The sequence below is a fragment of the Phyllobates terribilis genome, unplaced genomic scaffold, assembly GCF_046119375.1.
Source record: "Phyllobates terribilis strain yellow unplaced genomic scaffold, ASM4611937v1 Scaffold_5__5_contigs__length_657084704, whole genome shotgun sequence".
Taxonomy (NCBI): domain Eukaryota; kingdom Metazoa; phylum Chordata; class Amphibia; order Anura; family Dendrobatidae; genus Phyllobates; species Phyllobates terribilis.
The window spans coordinates 284,789,717-284,802,256 of NW_027362765.1; the positions used below are offsets into that span (position 1 = coordinate 284,789,717).

General features: G+C 40.3%; 1 long non-coding RNA gene across 1 annotated transcript in view; it reads right to left on the reverse strand.

The window, feature by feature from the left end:
- Nucleotides 1-883: 883 nt before the first annotated feature.
- LOC141271124 (uncharacterized) overlaps nucleotides 884-12,540 on the reverse strand; it is a 205,804-nt gene continuing 194,147 nt past the window's right edge. The window contains exon 3 of the long non-coding RNA XR_012321839.1: nucleotides 884-1,036. This is a non-coding gene — a long non-coding RNA (uncharacterized lncRNA). The remainder of the gene's footprint in view (nucleotides 1,037-12,540) is intronic.

The window sequence follows — 12,540 nt, forward strand, 5'->3', positions numbered from 1 at the left end:
GTTAATACTTATGGAACATGTTTTCAATTTGAGCTCACAGTTGGGCTTATTGTACTCGTATTTGTCCAATGAAAGTTGTTTGATTAAAAAAAATCTTCAAAGGAGTTTAGACCATGAAGTAATTTTTTATTGTTTTTGAACAATTCTCTGTAATCACTTTAGACTGTTATAAGTGGAAATCCCAAAAGATAAGCAGATTTCGAGATACAGCACCAACAAGTTTTCGATGATCACTAATGATGCTTTTTGCTCATTTTGGTGTTTTGCCATACACAACTGACCCTTTTGACCATGTCTACAAACCACCAGGTCTAGGGTGCCAGAGTCCCCAAAAAATTAACCGTTAAGCAGATTTTGCTCACTCCCAATCATTTGCATTGATCGTCACGTTAGACTCATGAGTGTTTTTTTGCTTCATTACATCCTGGGGATTAAGACACCCACAGTTATAGTTTTTCATTCTCATACAAGTAAATCTATACACTGACTAGAAGATCCTCAGATTCAGTAAAGCCCAAATTTCATATGAGACACAAACATAGCCATGGTAGTGTGCAACCATTAATGTGTCTAGGGAAAAGTGCCTAGCTTGGTGGCTTCAAGGGATTTCCAGTAATGTGACTGCCTGTTACAGTGTCAGGAAAGATTGATGGTTATTCTGTGAATGGCTCTCCTTCATGCAGAAATAGCAGTCTTCTGCCTAATGCTAGGCATTGATGGTTACTTCTCCACTGAAGAGATGCTTTATCAGTTGGCTGTTTTCATGCGGCAGGCAGCTGTCTGACAATATCTATGTTTCATAAGAGGAAAAGCAGTTAGTGTATGATAAAAATGTGAAGACATCAATATATTTATGAGAATTGCCCTGTCACTGAACATACCTTGGGACTTGAGAGGTTTGATGCTCCAGATCTGATAAGTAAGGCCACAGGAATGATGGTTTTAAAGGAAACGAGAGAGGGAAATTACAGTAGGTTTCACAAAGCCATATGGTGACTTCAAACTAGTGTTGATGTGCCTGCTTGACCTGCTAAACCTATTCAAAAGCAATAATCAACATATCCATGGTCAAATAATGTATGGCAGACAATTAAAAATAATCTGAAAAAAAAAAAATTAAAAGAGCAAGTGTCAAGATAAGCCTAGATTCAAGACAAGTGTCCTTCCTTTGCCAAAGTTTAGGGTTACCTGTCTGCCTTTCGTGTGTGAGGGAAGTCCTAGCTGTGCCAGGTCTATAGTCTTTGAGCTTTGACAAAAAATTGATGGTAACATTTTACAATATAATAAATGATGTCTAAAAAATCCAAAATGATCATTATCTTGGCTCATGTCTTAATATTTCCAAAAAATACTTTTACCCCATAAGTCACATTTATTTTACCAATCACATTCTCTCATGCGATACACCTTTATTTATTCCTGTGGCAGCTGTTATGCATTCTTAGACTGGGGATAATATGCTGTAAAATGTATTAGTATCATTCCTGCCTGGTTGACTACAGATGGGATGGGTTTTGTACAGAGAACATTAAAATCTGTTTCCCATTGACTATACAGCAGACAGTCTGCAACTGCTTGCTACAATGGGCTCGACGCACAAAAGAAGAACGGCAACTGCCACATGTTTGTGTCTGAGAAACAGACCGTCTACCAATGTCCCATCTTTGTTAAAAGGGATAGAAAGATAAATAGAAAATAATATCAATTGCATATATCCATATATACATGTATATGTATTTATACACATACAGTATGTATATGTCTATATATGTATGTATATTATACTATATATACTGCATGGATATGTACATACAGGTGCATCTCACTAAATTAGAATATTATCAAAAAGTTAATTTATTTCAGTTCTTCATTACAAAAAGTGAAACTCGTATATTATATAGAGTTATTACAAACAGAGTGATCTGTTTCAAGTGTTTATTTCTGTTAATGTTGATGATTATGGCTTACAGCCAATGGAAACACAAAAGTCATTATCTCAGTAAATTAGAATACTTTATAACGACAGCTTGAAAAATGTTTGTAAAATCCGAAATGTTGGCCTACTGAAATGTCTGTTCAGTAAATGCACTCAATACTTGGTCGGGGCTCCTTTTGCATCAATTACTGCATCAATGTGGCGTGGCATGGAGGCGATCAGCCTGTGGCACCGCTGAGGTGTTATGGAAGCCCAGGTTGCTTTGATAGCAGCTTCAGCTCATCTGCATTGTTGGGTCTGGTGTCTCTTATCTTCCTCTTGACAATATCCCATAGATTCTCTATGAGGTTAAGGTTAGGCGGGTTTGCTGGCCAATCAAGCACAGTGATACTGTTGTTTTTAAACCAGGTATTGGTACTTTTTGGCAGTGTGGACAGGTGCCAAGTCCTGCTGGAGAATGAAATTTCCATCTCCCAAAAGCTTGTCAGCAGAGGGAAGTATGAAGTGCTCTAAAATTTCCTGGTAGACGGCTGCGCTGACTTTGGTCTTGATAAAACACAGTGGACCTACACCAGCCAATGACATGGCTCCCCAAACCATCACTAATTGTGGAAACTTCACACTAGACCTCAAGCAGCTTGGATTGTGGCCTCTTCACTCTTCTTCCAGACTCTGGGACCTTGATTTCCAAATGAAATGCAGAATTTACTTTGCAATTACTTAGTGTGTCAATGACTGCCTTCTGGACATCTGCCAAGTCAGCAGTCTTCCCCATGATTGCGAAGCCTACTGAAACAGACTAAGGGACCTTTTTATAAGCTTAGGAACCCTTTGCAGATGTTTTTTGTTAATTATTTTAATATACTGAGATAATGACTTTTGTGTTTCATTGGCTGTAAGCCATAATCATCAACATTAACAGAAATAAACACTTGAAATAGATCACTCTGTTTGTAATGACTCTATATAATATATGAGTTTCACTTTTTGTATTGAAGAGCTGAAATAAATTAACTTTTTGATGATATTCTAATTTTGTGAGATGCACCTGAATATATATATATATGTGTGTGTGTGTATATATATATATATATATATATATATATATATATACTGTATATATATATATATATATATAGAGAGAGAGAGAGAGAGATTATATACAAATATATATATATATATATATATATATATATACCATATGATTAATTCAGAGTATGTGGATATAACAGCAGAGGCAGAAAATCAAAAGGGAACTCATTACAGCAGAAGAAATGAATCCGGCCTGGTTATATATTAATAGTACTCTGCAATCGTTGGTATATATTGCTATCTGCTCTTCCCAGACTGCCTCTGCTTATAAATATGCTAATTAATTAAAGTAAATGTTTCAAGCAGGGCTTGCATAGCAGAGATAGGCATGCCGGATATACTATAGACAGACAGCACAATTTCAGCAGATACTGACGTGGAAATGTCATTAGCCAGCATCATCGCTGCTGTTGATGTGCAGAATTTAGGCAAAGTAGGTGTTGAAGCATCATTTGCATGCATAGAAACCGGCACACGTATTGTAGCCCTTACAGCGAGTGGGTTTCATTATTACTGATGTTTGATGGGAATGAATGAAGTAGATTTATACATCGGCTTAGTCATAAATTCATGACTTAAAAAAAAAACTATTAAAAAAAGTATTAATATAAGCATATTGGATTTCTTTTACAAATTCACCTTTGCTTTTACATGTGGGAGATTAATTTAGGATTATAGAGCTTTGGTATACTGGGCTATAACTGATGCCTCTATCTTGATGTAAATCTCTATAACTTGTTGGTAACATTTAAAAAACTATCAAGAATAAAACGTTTATGACATATTATTAATGTGCATCTATAAAATAACATCCCATTGGGCTGGAAAGGATTTTGTATGAATATTTATATATGAATTACAATTTTCACTATGTTACAAATTTTTAGCCAGTATTTAGATAGTGTCTGTATATATGACATATATCCATAGGTAGGGACACACTTTTCAGTACCCAACAAACCATCTGAGCATGAATTAAAGGGAATCTGTCACCAAGTTTTTCCTCCCCCTTCTGAGAGCAGCATGATGCAGGGGGAAGGGACCCTGATTCCAGCAATGTATCACTTACTGGGCTGCTTGCTGCAGTCTTGATAAAACCCCCTGTTTTCTTTGTTGCAGATATATCAGATTTCTGAATGCTGAGCTCTGTATAACCTCGTCCCCACCACTGATTGGCAGATTGCTGTGTACACTGTGCATAGGCAAAAATATACCAATCAGTGGTGGGGGCGGGGGCATTCAAAGCTCATAAATGTGGAGGACTAGCTTGCAGCAGGTTTACTAGTTCTCTAGTGGAGGAAAGAAGTTTGGTGGTTGTCGGCACATCCATCTGGATAATAAAATAAAATATTTTATTGATTAAGATTAAAATGGTTAAAACAGAAACCTCAGAACCTGACACTTTTCTGGTCTACAGAGACACCTTTATTCATAGGTAGCATACTCACAGGATGTACTCTCCTATGAATAAGGGTGTCTCTGTACATCAGAAATGCGTCAGGTTCTGACGTTTCTGTTTTAACCATTTTAATCTTAATCAATAAAATATTTTGTTTTATTATCCGCATCGATGTGCCGACAACCACCTAACTTCTTTCCTCTACTATGGCTGCAATCGCCCATAGGTGTGACACCCACCAGATGGACTCCAACCAGAACTGAATTGTTTCTAGCTTTCAACGTCGTGAGCTCCTAACCTCCCCTCCCCTCCTACCTAATAGTGTTTTAGTCCTCTAATGATAATCTCCTGCTGATAAAACAGTGATTTTATCAAAACTACAGCAAGTAGACCCATAAGTGTCACATCTCTTGAATCAGGGTCTCTTTCTGTACATTATGCTGCTCTCAGAATAGGTATTGAAAACCTGGTGACAGATGCCTTTTAAATAGCTAGTTATGGGGAGGTTACATCACTGGGTGCTCCCTCTAGTGGCTTCTGCAGACATTGTATTCTATTACTACCTAATGGTACGAAGGGAAGATTGAGCTCTCTGTATCAGAAAACTAGAGCTCCTACCTCTAAATGGATAAAATTACAGGTGTACTTTCATGCCTTGGGTCCTCACAATTAACCCCTTCACCATAGGATTATCTTATAGACACTTCCATAAATCTGCCCCATGGTGCTTGTCCTGGTGTGTGATAAGGAGGTGTTTCAGAGAAAGTGTAGTTTTGAAAATGAGCTTTGTATTAGAGGTGTTCGGACAGGGGGATAAGTGTTTGGTGTGTGGCTCCCATTGGGCTTCTTCCTGCCTGCCTGTGCTTGATTGACAGGCCTCGCTAAATATGCAAATAGAGGGATACATATCAATCAAGCCAATCTTCACCAATCATTCTTAAAACTACACAACTCTAACGCCACAGTATATTAGAGCAAAATAGGAGATTTAATGTTGCCACCGTCCAGCAAGAAGGAAATTAAATATATGAATTAAAAATATATAACATTAACAACTAAAGAACATGCCAATGAGAAGCCTGGAAATGAAAGATGTATAAGATCTCAAAGTAAACCTGATAGCTTAACCCCGGAAGGACATGGCCAATCTTGATCTTCTGGGCGCAGTGTTTTGTTTTTTTTGTTACATGTCAAGGTACATTTTTAATGGTATTATTTTGGGTGCATACAGGTGCATCTCGCTAAATTAGAATATCATCAAAAGTTAATTTATTTCAGTTCTTCAATACAAAAAGTGAAACTAATATATTATATAGAGTCATTACAAACACAGTGATCTATTTCAAGTGTTTATTTCTGTTAATGTTGATGATTATGGCTTACAGCCAATGAAAACACAAAAGTCATTATCTCAGTAAATTTGACTAATTAACAAAAAACACCTGCAAAGGCTTCCTATGCGTTTAAAAAGGTCCCTTAGTCTGTTTCAGTAGGCTCCACAATCATGGGGAAGACTGCTGACTTGACAGATGTCCAGAAGGCAGTCAATGACACACTCCACAAGGTCCCAGAGTTCCAATTTTCATTTGGAAATCAAGGTCCCAGAGTCTGGAGGAAGAGTGGAGAGGCCACAATCCAAGCTGCTTGAGGTCTAGTGTGAAGTTTCCACAATCAGTGATGGTTTGGGGAGCCATGTCATCTGCTGGTGTAGGTCCACTGTCTTTTATCAAGACCAAAGTCCGCGCAGCCGTCTACCAGGACATTTTAGAGCACTTCATGCTTCCCTCTGCCGACAAGCTTTTTGGAGATGGAAATGTCATTCTCCAGCAGGACTTGGCACCTGTCCACACTGCCAAAAGTACCAATACCTGGTTTAAAAACAGCAGTATCACTGTGCTTGATTGGCCAGCAAACTCGCCTGACCTTAACCCCATAGAGAATCTATGGGGTATTGTCAAGAGGAAGATGAGAGACACCAGACCCAACAATGCAGACGAGCTGAAGGCTGCTATCAAAGCAACCTGGGCTTCCATAACACCTCAGCGGTGCCACAGGCTGATCGCCTCCATGCCACGCCGAATTGATGCAGTAATTGATGCAAAAGGAGCCCCGACCAAGTATTGAGTGCATTTACTGAACATACATTTCAGTAGGCCAACATTTCGGATTTTAAAATCATTTTTCAAGCTGTTGTTATAAAGTATTCTAATTTACTGAGATAATTACTTTTGTGTTTTCATTGGCTGTAAGCCATAATCATCAACATTAACAGAAATAAACACTTGAAATAGATCACTCTGTTTGTAATGACTCTATATAATATACGAGTTTCACTTTTTGGATTGAAGAACTGAAATAAATTAACGTTTTAATGATATTCTAATTTAGTGAGATGTGAGATGCACCTGTATATTGTGTTGGAATAATTGTGTTCATTAAAAAACATATCCATAATTTTGTTAAGGGTCTTTTTGTATGGCAGTACTTTAGAAAGCTTTACTTGTTTTAATTAGTAGTTTCTCTATTCTTGATCAAAATAAATTATTTTTATTTTTAATCAGTTGCTTTTGTGTCATCATATTCTGAATGCCATAGCTTATAACTTTTATTCTCCCGGTGTATAGCTGTATGAGGGTTTGTTTTTTGGGGATGACTTGAGGGTACCGTTGTGGGATTCATACAACTTATTGATACCATTTTTTTCTCTATTATTTGAAAGGCAAAATTACCAAAATGTAGCAATTATTTATGGCATTACTTACAAAAATATTTCAGTTTGTTTTTCATTGAATTCATACAGCTATATCTGTATGAATCCATTGAAAAATAAGCTGAAATCTTTTTTGGTGAAAAAAGAAAAATAAAGAACTAAAGTAATGTGACTGCATAAATATGTACACTTTTAAACTAATACTTTGTTGAAGTACCATTTCAATCTGTAACAGCATTCAGTCTTTTTGGTTAGGAGTCTATCAGTATGGCACATCGAGAATTTTCTATTAGGCTGTGTGCCCACTATGCGTTTTTCAAGCGTTTTTTATGCGGATTTTCCGCAGCGTAAACGCTTGGTAATCCATGCCCCATGATCCCCAATGAAAATCTGCATATTCTGTGCCCATGCTGCGGAATTTTCCGCAGCGGATTTTCCTTGCGGAAAAATTTGCAGCATGTCCATTATTTGTGCGTTTCTGCATGCGGATTTGAGGTCCCAATGCATTTGAAAAACGTAAGTCAAATCCGCATGTAAAAATGCTGCAAAAAAGCGTCTAAAATTCACAAGCGTTTTTCACTGCCAAGAACATGCAGAAACGCTGCAGAAATTTTCTGCTTCATTTCTGCATCATGGGCACATAGCCTAAAGCAAACTAGCAATCTACAAGCCCAATGAAATCCTATTATTTAAGATCTTGCAATCTCCTTTGTTTATATAACCACTTATAAGAAAAAATACATGTAACACTCACATAGTGCCATATTTTCATAATCTCCTTTACATGATCCATAATGGAGTTTTCTCTATGAAATTAATTCTTGCTAATCTGGAGACTCCATGTAAGGCCTCCTTCAGGTGTTTGTGCTGCACGTACCTGTTATATGTATTTTTATGTATCTATCAATGCATTATAATTCTTGCAGCGTGAATTCACCACGTTATATATCTAGTTTCTAATGAGAACATTGTTCACAGTAATAAGGGTGTTGCTACAACAATCCCCTTTATGTTCCAGGTCTTAGCAAGGGTCTCCGGTTCTTCCCGCTAGCCACAAGTCTTTCTGACAAAGTCAATCAATGCTCTCTGGGCCTCCCGCACTCTGACCAGTCCTCATCCCATCTGTTGCAGCACCCCAGAAAGACCCCTGTATTGTACGTCAATGTCAGAAGTAACGACCCAGTTCACATGCGCCTCCTGGTCACTGCCACAGATGTTCACTTCGAGATTAGGATCCTCACCAGATCTTCGGTGCTTGACCTGCGACGGCCGTCTATTGGGTCCGGATGGACGAGGGCTAAGACTTCTGTCTTTCATGGTGTGGTCTGTCTCTGGATCTTGACTGGTGGAGGACTGGCCTCAGGTCTTGACCGGCGTGCTCTGATCCACGGATCTTGCCTGGCACACTCTGGATTTCACTCGCGGGCGCTTAGCAGCCAGCTGGTCTGGTCACCCGAGTACGTTCCAGTTTCTTGGCCGCAGCTTCCCTCCGGGCACATGTCTTGCTGCTCTCTCTCTTTGGCACCAAATCTCTTTTCCCCTTGTCACTCCGGTCTTTTGTATAGGGGAACTGCATCACAAATGTCACCTGACCTGGTGCTCCATGTAGACTCATCCTTCTCAAAACAATCTCCCCTCTCATTGGTTCCACAGGTTTCTGTTTGGGCAATAAGTGGAAGTCTCCGGTCACAAATGCCATGCAGCTCTGAGGAATCTCATCTTCTACTGCACACTCTGTTACATGTGCAAAACTCATGAAGACATGTCTGTTTTTTTCCAGTATCAAGGAAAAGGGCCAATACAAGTCTATGGATCCTTTAAAAACACATACAGCACATTAATGGCATCGTTGTGCCATCCGTGTACTGTCAGTATTTAACATTGAAAATATAGAAGATTTGTAATTATTTATCCATCTGTGAAAAACACTGATGGTATAAACAGACACACGAATGACACACTGATAAAAAACACTGATCGCACACTGATGGTAAAAATGGATACACGGATGACATACTGATGGTAAAAATAAACATACGGATGACAAACCTATGATAAAAATGGACACACGGACCATAAACTGATGACATACTGATAGTAAAAATGGACACACGAATGACACACTGATGGTAAAAACAGACAGACGGACCATACATTGATCAAAAACACTGATGACACCGGTACCATTTTTTCACGTTCATCTTTAAACATAGACATGTAAATGAGGTCTAAGTCATCCTCTTTGTGAAACTTTTAACGGGTTCGCTCACATTGTCGTATAAAAACTCGTTCCCTTTCTCATTCAGGAGAGTGAATTTTTCTCACTTGTCATCCGTGTGCAATCCGTTTTTTTACTCAGCAGCTATTAATCATTTACAGGGCCATTTAAAGTTTCCTATGCTACAGAATTGTAATGTAATGTATCTGTAAAAATCAGATGCCATACTGATGGTCCATACTGATGGTCCATGTGGCTTGTAATTTTTTTCTCCCACTGTATCGATTTTGGAATGAAATTGCAGTACGCTTCGATTTTTTTTCTCATGCTGAATACAGCTGAGAAAAAATATGCTGATCTGCAGGACCTCATTGAATAACATTGGTTTGGGTGAAATCCGATTTTTTATTGGATTGAACTCGTCCGAGTTATATGCTAGTGTGAGCGAACCAAAATATTGTATTCAACATCCTATGCAAGTAATAGATGCTGGCTGCCAGCCATTATTGGAGGCTATTGTCCATGGGGTTGACAACCAGGGCCCTGAATGCATCGTTATGTAGTTATATGCTACCAATGAAACTTGATATTCTATGTATGGAAAACTTGGCGATAATCTCTCTGAGTACTCTTATGGCAAATCATTCAGTACTCAGGATCTGTAAAGGAGAACTAAATTAATCAGAAATTACTGAATAAGATATTAAAAGATGATATATAGGAGGATGTCTCAGAGTAATATTAATAGGCATTACCACTAGGGGAATGTATCATAAGAACAATATGTATATTGTTATGTCTGCAACATTTGAAATATAAATGACAGCAAAACTAAAAAGTTCAGATTGCCAGGCATTAAGGTATGTGAATAATTTTTCTTTCTGTCATTTTGGAATACAAAGGGTTAAGGATAAGGCAAAAGATATGTGGTGATCCATGTCTGCTTTATATGACAGTTGCCAGGCTGCACACATACAATTATTTGGCTGACTGGCTAGATATCCAGAGTGCAAGTAAAAAAGCAGCTTCTATCCAAGCTAACCCATTTCATTTTGGATAAACATAAATACAGCTTTTATGAGGGGCCAAAGCTCATTTTTTTCTAATACAGAGTTCAATTTAATATGTTTAGACCTAGAATTAAAAGATACCATTCAGGCTGAAGCCAAAGATTGACTAAAGCAGATAGGTGACTGAAACACCAAATGTCATCACTAGTTACCTGTCATGGTAGAGACCACTAAAGCAGTCCTTGATGGAGAGGCACGGCATTGAAGTGGTGAGTATAGAATTGTTTGATAGTTTTTCAATGTTATCCATCTTCAGCCTTAATTTTTAGGGGGTGAAAGTTGGCACCCCATTCAAGATCATTGGTTTATTAAAAAGAAGTAAAAAAAATGAATTCCTTACCACCCATATTTATGCACTCATGGGTCTGCATTTCCTTACTCTTTACTGTATTTTTTACAGTCCCCTTTTTTTGTATTTATGACACCATGCTCCTTGAAGTTCCTCCTAGCCAGTTCCACAGATGACAGATACTATATATCTTTTTCTACAACAGTGTGTGTGTATGTAGCAAAGATGTGTGTGTGTGTAGCAGTGCTTGGTGAACATGTGTGTGTTATGAGCAGAGCTGTGTGTGTGTACAGCTGGGCTGTGAGTATGTATTTTACAGGGATGCTGAATGTGTGTATGTATGCAGAACTGTGTGTGCAGCAGTGTTGTGTGTGTGTGATGGTGTGTGTATGTATGTATGTGTAGCACCCTGAGGATTCGGCTGCTACAGGAGTATTGCACCTCAGCCCAGAGGTGTGGTATTCCACTCCCGGGTAAGGATGGAGTGTGAAACTGAGCCCAGAAAGCTGCATGCACTACACACATCCCATTTCCGAGGAACAGACCAACGGTACTCCCACTTAGAAATGTGCAGGTACGACCGAGTCTGTTCCTGGCTGGAGTGGGAGGGGGGTGGTACATCCCAGTAGTGTAGGGGCAGATAGGGGGAGCAGCCTGGGTAAAGATAGGAGCTCATTGGGTGCTGGTCACCTGAGCTCACACATAGAGGGAGTATTTAAGGTGGGCACCATCTAAGAACAGGGTCAGTCAGTCAGTCTTTGCAGAGGAGTCAGTCTGTGAGAAGCCAGAGGAGGAGAGCAGAAGAGCAGAGCAGCCCCAGAGAGAGAGAGAGGAGAAAGGAAGAAAGACCCAGAGGGGGTGAAAGGAAAGGACTCTGAGAACCCAAAGTCCATCACCGGGTGAAGAGTTGGCAAAGGGGTACCGGATCCCAAACTGGTGGGGGCTAAAGCACACCCTAGCCAGAGACCGGAGGCCGTGGGCAGGATCTGCCACGGCCACCCACCACATCCACCCTGAAGGCAAACCACATGTAGGGTCAGGGAACCCAAGGCCAAGGGTTTCCCAACAGAAGGCCCGAGGGAGCTGGACCTAGGTGGATCCCTGGTGGGGACGGCCAGAAGACAGGACAGGAAGGAGGGCTCAGGGTCACGCTCCGGACTTGCTTGGGGGTTGGCTGAATCCAGGACCTGGTGGACGCAGCACGGCTCGGGTGGTCACTTGAAGCTGGAGTGACCGGAACATCAGCAGTAAGTAAATACCCTAAACTGCACAACCCGACTCTGTCTTTAATTACCATCTATGCTGCACCACCACAACCCCCATCCTCTGCACCTGACCCCCTGAGGCTATACCCCACCCGTTGGGGGTTATACTATCAAAAGCTGCACCAACACCATCAGCCTCAGCGGACCCTGCTGCAGCGGCGGCCGTAGTGACCGCAATACAACGGGTGGCGTAGTCGACATAACGAACTTTGTAACATCTGTAGGACTGCCACACACACTGAGCTTGTCACCCTGGGCACGGACCGGGTCACAGCCACTCGGAGACTACAACCCCCATCTGATCCGGCTCCGGGTATTCCCCTAAAGAATATGGCCCAGGGGGCGCGTCAACTTTGGCGTAGCCGGCAGGATTACGTGCCCGCAACACCCGGGTACTGCGTGCCTGAAGAAAAGAACGAGTTTACCTCAAAAAGAAGTCTCCTGCCGGTTCCGGAGGGTCCCCGCCATCGGACTCCATCACAGGTCGATTCCCGCCGGTTGTCCGCCATTAACAGCTTTTTCCCGCCATCTGCAGAGTTTCCCGCCACTGGGAGACGATTC